General features: G+C 33.6%; 1 long non-coding RNA gene across 2 annotated transcripts; it reads right to left on the reverse strand.

Moving 5' to 3' along the window:
* Positions 1 to 1,580: 1,580 nt before the first annotated feature.
* LOC146951642 (uncharacterized) lies at positions 1,581 to 5,489 on the reverse strand. 2 transcript variants are annotated; one of them, XR_015027964.1, is made up of 5 exons: positions 4,699 to 5,103; positions 3,125 to 3,375; positions 2,703 to 2,763; positions 2,164 to 2,288; positions 1,581 to 1,818 (listed from the first exon to the last, which is right to left on the reverse strand). It is a non-coding gene; the product is annotated as an uncharacterized LOC146951642 (long non-coding RNA). The 2 variants fall into 2 exon arrangements; XR_015027963.1 differs by having other exon boundaries at positions 2,703 to 3,375; positions 4,699 to 5,489.
* Positions 5,490 to 7,185: the final 1,696 nt, after the last annotated feature.

Below are 7,185 nucleotides of genomic sequence, written 5' to 3' on the forward strand. Positions count from 1 at the left end.
TGGGATAATTTTGCATTCTCTAAAAATTCGGCCAAAATGGAGGTTAAGAAAATCTCCTCGTTAATTTAGGACATTACTCGTTTTTGACCCATTTTTACTAGGAAGGCCATAAAGTGGCCGATTTGTATTGAATCTTAGCATGTGACAATTCGTTGGATAGGTAAACAACATAAATACGACTTCCATGGGATATTGTTGCATTCTCTAAAAATTCAGCCAAAATGGAGGTTAAGAATATCTCCTCGTTAATTTGGGACATTACTCGTTTTCGACCATTTTTTAGTAGGAAGGCCATAATGTGGCCGATTTGCATTGAATCTTAGCGTGTGACAATTCGTTGGATAGGTAAACAACATAACTACGACTTCCATGGGATATTTTTGCATTTTCTAAAAATTCGGCCAAAATGGAGGTTAAGAAAATCTCCTCGTTAATTTGGGACATTACTCGTTTTTGACCCATTTTTACTAGGAAGGCCATAAAGTGGCCGATTTGTATTGAATCTTAGCATGTGACAATTCGTTGGATAGGTAAACAACATAAATACGACTTCCATGGGATATTTTTGCATTCTCTAAAAATTCAGCCAAAATGGAGGTTAAGAATATCTCCTCGTTAATTTGGGACATTACTCGTTTTCGACCCTTTTTTAGTAGGAAGGCCTAATGTGGCCGATTTGCATTGAATCTTAGCGTGTGACAATTCGTTGGATAGGTAAACAACATAGCTACGACTTCCACAGGATATTTTTGCATTCTCTAAAAATTCAGCCAAAATGGAGGTTAAGAAAATCTCCTCGTTAATTGGGGACATTACTCGTTTTTGACCCATTTTTACTAGGAAGGCCATAAAGTGGCCGATTTGTATTGAATCTTAGCATGTGACAATTCGTTGGATAGGTAAACAACATAACTACGACTTCCATGGGATATTTTTGCATTCTCTAAAAATTCGGCCAGAATGGAGGTTAAGAAAATCTCCTCGTTAATTTAGGACATTACTCGTTTTCGACCCATTTTTACTAGGAAGGCCATAAAGTGGCCGATTTGTATTGAATCTTAGCATGTGACACACTACAACATTTCCGCCCTATAAAAACACTAAAAAACTGTTGCTTAATGTGATAAAACCGTTCCCGTAGGATACCAGAACGGTTTTCCGAGCGTGGCAAACTGAGGCGTTGTCTTATCCTTTCAGGACGGTTATTTTCCTAAACAACAACGGCAAAGGTAAATCCGTAGTCTTAGGTATCCTTTTGAGAACGCTTTTTAAATTTCTCAACATCAACGGTTTTAAGCTGTTTCCGACTAAAAATCCGTTGCGCTTGCTTAACTATAAGAACGCTATTTGGGGCGCTATCCCAACACTTTAGTACCGATGTTTTACGAAAACCGTTCTCCTAGACCCAATTTTAAATTGCTGTTTATAAGCTTCCGCAACGCCTTTGCACCGTTGTGAAAAATTGTATATTAAAAAAAAATTGCATTTAATCCTTATTCTTTCACTTACTCTGTCTGTTCTTGTCAAAAATAAAACATTATTATTTGACTTAAAGAACAACTTCAGTGAAAAATTATAAATACAAAATTCAAATATAATCCTATATTCAAAATTACATACCAAGTACTTGTCAATAATATATCATTCGTATACGTATCAAATATAACATTGTTCACAATAAAGTACTCAAATTCTACAAGTCATAATGTCAACTATCATTTTCACAATCTAAACAACACTTAAACATCAACATCTGTCTTCATCTCTTGTACTTCTAGATCTTGAAATTCTTCATCGATATCATCATTATTCATTGATCTACACAATAAAGAAATAAGTTCAATAAGTCACACGTACAAATAATAGTGCCTTCATAGACCATTTGAAAATATATACGTCAAACAATGAGGTAGTAATTTCAAAGCCACCCATTCCAAAGAGACACAGCAATATAGAGTATACTAAACTAATATAGTTGCGACATTTTTTATTCTTCTTTTCATATGATAATACTAAACTAATTAGTCCTCAATAAAAATCCTAGGCCTCCTACATGGAATATTTTTCTACTCTAAGACTAACACAAACTCACACGAAACTCATACTACATCACAACCTGCTCCACTTCACACATTATTAAGTTTCACATTTATCATAACATACCTGCTGAACCATAAACAAAACTATATTTTCCTCTATACTAAGCCACACAGGAGAACCAATAGTAGAAGTATTCATTAGTCCAACCTCCAATTTCCTTTTTCATAATTCATACATCTGCAAACTACCTGTCAAATACAACAAACCATGTGTCAAAAAAAAAATACAACAAACCATAGACACTTCCAATAAAAAAGAAAAAAAACTTAGTCTTATAATTTAGGTTTTTTTTTTTTTTTTACACTGTTGCAATTATACAAAAGGTAGAAGCAGACCATAGAGAGTTGCTGATTTACACAACAATATCCAAAAAATATCAACACCAATAGGGCCACCAGTGGAAACATGAGCCCTATAACCACTAATATTAAGTGATTATCTTAGCTTTGTAACATACATGTAACTGTTTGAGTTTACCTATATCGGTGTCGAGATCATACCATCAAAGTATGTAATCCTATATTAGGTAAATGAAAATTTACTTAAGAGTAATTTTCTAAAGTTGTCTATTGTTCTAAACTATAAGCCTTGCTTCAACTTACTAGTATATAGGTGCTAATCAGATAGTAGTTGCTTTTCTTATATTTTCGTCAACAACCTTTCCTGAAATCATGAACGAGATAAAGTAAAATACTTGTCAATCATACATCATTCATATATCTAACAAAATACTTTTCTTATATTGAATTAATCATAGTATGTATGATAAACAGGAGATATTGCTTGAAATAAATTGGCTATTTTCCAAACTAGTTCTTATACTCAGACGATAAGGGAATGTGATGTGCAGCCTTGGCCAGTAAAATGGCTAGGCTGAAACGAGTAGTACGTGTTAGATCAGCGGTCATGGGGAAATTAATTTTATTCAACAAAGAGATAAAACAATTTCTCAGATGCAACAAAAACCAACTCCCCCATTTACAAGCTAAAAATAATAATTTGAAAGCTTAAACCATATAATTACATTCTCAAAGAGATCAAACCACTATCAACTGTTCTCGAAATCTACTTTCATCCCATCAATGCCATTGAATCAGCCAAGAGTCTCGATCTTCCCACTTTAGCAGCAACTATCTAATAATTACATGAGTTAATTACAATTTCAATTGTTTCAATCGTTCATACCTTCTTGAAGAGTACTCACTAAAGCAACAATAAATGTCCTGATCAAAAGAGAGGTGGAGTTGGAGTATGAAATAGAAACTGCTTCAGTTACTGCAGCAGACTAAGGTAAATAAGAAAAGAGTATAGCCGCAACCTATAATATTAGATGTATATAAAATTTACAATAACTGATATCAATGACAGATAGATAATAACAAATTGCAGCAGTCCAATGTGTGCAAACTCACAAGCATACATTATTTAATGATTTAATAATAACAATCTTGAAGAATAGATGTACGGAAAAATAAACTATGGTAAAAAAATTCAAGTTTATAAACTAATGAACCACTAAAGTAATAAGGTGGTTAAAAATGTAAAAACCAAAGAATGGTGAATGAGAACCAGTTGTTAAATCAATTAATCACTTGATAGATCAATTACAAAATTTGATCAATTACGGATACTTTGTCTTCAAAATTTTATACGTTTACATCCATGAATATGCTAGTTTTTACACACTTTATGTAGTTTTGGCTAACTGTATGTGGAGTGTAATAGGAAATGTTCACATATAAAGTTCATCTTACACAATTCTAACATATAAAATATCCAATAGAAACCATTGCAAACTTCTACACAAGTTTATCATACAAAGTTTCTAGCTTCCTCTCAACTTCAAATGATGGAAAGTACTGACCAACAACTTTTAAGAAAGGGAAGTAACTTTCATCTACTAAGCATATGAACACTATTCAATGAAGCACAAACACTATTCGAATTAGGCATGTCTCAGTGTCGGATACGTGTTAATGTCTAAAACGACACCAACACATATAATTACATTGAATTAGGTGATTTTCTCAAATTATTATTGGTGTCGGCGTGTCAATGTCTGTCATATGCGGTGTCCATGACTGTATCCGTGCTTCATAGTCACTAGTTCAATCACAACTCTGTTTTAGATAAGGTAATTAGCTAGGCTTCCTAGTTTACACATAATTACCCACGTTATTTCAAGTTCAACTACTTTGTTTATTAACTGATTCAAGTCATAACTAACTACCATCTTTGTCAACCTTCAAATGTTAAAAGAAGAACATGTATAAATGTGCACAAGGAAAAGTCTAACTTTTAAGTTAGATAAAAATTGATTAAAAAAATGTGCACAAGGAACTAGCTTTAGAAAATTACAAGGGCATCGATTACAACAAGGTTAAAGAATATTGATAAAAACCTGATACTTATAAAAATTCAAATCCATCCTACAATTACAAGGTTTTTCTATCAATAAACAATACAAAACAAACAAACGCAGTAGAGAGAAGAATATGTTCAACAATCAAAATTAAACAAACAAAAAAAAAAAAAGAAAACCGAAGAACCTATATTGAACAGAGGCAATATGAACAATAATCACAGCAAACAATATACCTTTGTGAATCCAATAACTTCGTAAATCACAGCAAACATGTCGTCATCGCCGCCGGCTTCTACAGAGATTGATTGAACAAAATGCGGGCTCTGAAATTTTGAAAGAGTATAGATTCCTGAAAGGATTCATGGAATTTTATGAAGGGGGTCTGAGATTATTTGAGAGTAGAATCGAAAAAAGGGGGGTTTTGAGAGTTTTTCGAAGCTTGAAAGATGGTTTGAGATTTTCGAAGGGGTGGGATTGAGGGGTGTGAGATTGAGGAGGTTCGAAACGTGAGAGTTGAATTCCAAGTTTGAGGTTACTCTGAAATTTGAGGATTAAAGTTTGAAAGCGTTTGGGATTGGGTTCACTTTTTTTGTTTGTTACAATTTATTTATTTGTTTATTTTAAGTTCAAAAAAAAAATTGTTTGTTTATTTATTTTGAGATTGAGTTGAGTTTCTTTATTATTTTTTTAAGAAGAGTTTCTTAATTATTGGAAGCGGCAGAAAAAATTCCTACTAAGCGGCCTACTAAAAAAAATGGAGGCTGGTCGTTTTTTTCTAGTTTATTTTCCCATATTTTTTATTAAAAAATTGAAAAGTATACAACGATGATTATTTGTTGTAAAAAATAACTGATAAATTTCCGTTCTGCTTTTATATACCACAACAATTTTGAGGCGTAACAAAAAAATTGAAAAAACTCCCTATGTTACCACAACAAAATATGAAAATTGTTGCCTTCGATACTCTAACAGAACAATTTTTTTACCTTCAAAAAATTAGGCGTTGCCGTAGGGCCAAAATGTTGTAGTGACAATTCGTTGGATAGGTAAACAACATAACTACGACTTCCATGGGATAATTTTGCATTCTCTAAAAATTCGGCCAAAATGGAGGTTAAGAAAATCTCCTCGTTAATTTAGGACATTACTCGTTTTTGACCCATTTTTACTAGGAAGGCCATAAAGTGGCCGATTTGTATTGAATCTTAGCATGTGACAATTCGTTGGATAGGTAAACAACATAAATACGACTTCCATGGGATATTGTTGCATTCTCTAAAAATTCAGCCAAAATGGAGGTTAAGAATATCTCCTCGTTAATTTGGGACATTACTCGTTTTCGACCATTTTTTAGTAGGAAGGCCATAATGTGGCCGATTTGCATTGAATCTTAGCGTGTGACAATTCGTTGGATAGGTAAACAACTTAACTACGACTTCCATGGGATATTTTTGCATTTTCTAAAAATTCGGCCAAAATGGAGGTTAAGAAAATCTCCTCGTTCATTTAGGACATTACTCGTTTTCGACCCTTTTTTACTAGGAAGGCCATAATGTGGTCGATTTGCATTGAATCTTATCATGTGACAATTCGTTGGATAGGTAAACAACATAACTACGACTTCCATGGGATATTTTTGCATTCTCTAAAAATTCGGCCAAAATGGAGGTTAAGAAAATCTCCTCGTTAATTTAGGACATTACTTGTTTTTGACCCATTTTTACTAGGAATGCCATAAAGTGGCCGATTTGTATTGAATCTTAGCATGTGACAATTTGTTGGGTAGGTAAACAACATAACTACGACTTCCATGGGATATTTTTGCAATCTCTAAAAATTCAGCCAAAATGGAGGTTAAGAAAATCTCCTCGTTAATTGGGGACATTACTCATTTTCGACCCTTTTTTAGTAGGAAGGCCATAATGTGTCCGATTTGCATTGAATCCTAGCGTGTGACAATTCGTTGGATAGGTTAACAACATAACTACGACATCCATGGGATATTTTTGCATTCTCTAAAAATTCGGCCAGAATGGAGGTTAAGAAAATCTCCTCGTTAATTTAGGACATTACTCGTTTTCGACCCTTTTTTACTAGGAAGGCCATAATGTGGCCGATTTGCATTGAATCTTAGCGTGTGACAATTCTTTGGATAGGTAAACAACATAACTACGACTTCCATGGGATATTTTTGCATTCTCTAAAAATTCGGCCAAAATGGAGGTTAGGAAAATCTCCTCGTTAATTTAGGACATTGCTCGTTTTCGACCCATTTTTACTAGGAAGGCCATAAAGTGGCCGATTTGTATTGAATCTTAGCATGTGACAATTCGTTGGATAGGTTAATAACATAACTACGACTTCCATGGGATATTTTTGCATTCTCTAAAAATTCGGCCAAAATGGAGGTTAAGAAAATCTCCTCGTTAATTTAGGACATTACACGTTTTCGACCCTTTTTTACTAGGAAGGCCATAATGTGGTCGATTTGCATTGAATCTTAGCATGTGACAATTCGTTGGATAGGTAAACAACATAACTACGACTTCCATGGGATATTTTTGCATTCTCTAAAAATTCGGCCAAAATGGAGGTTAAGAAAATCTCCTCGTTAATTTATGACATTACTCGTTTTTGACCCATTTTTACTAGGAATGCCATAAAGTGGCCGATTTGTATTGAATCTTAGCATGTGACAATTTGTTGGATAGGTAAACAAC

This window comes from Medicago sativa, chromosome 2 (assembly GCF_051527215.1).
Source record: "Medicago sativa cultivar Bolivia chromosome 2, Bolivia_mono, whole genome shotgun sequence".
Taxonomy (NCBI): domain Eukaryota; kingdom Viridiplantae; phylum Streptophyta; class Magnoliopsida; order Fabales; family Fabaceae; genus Medicago; species Medicago sativa.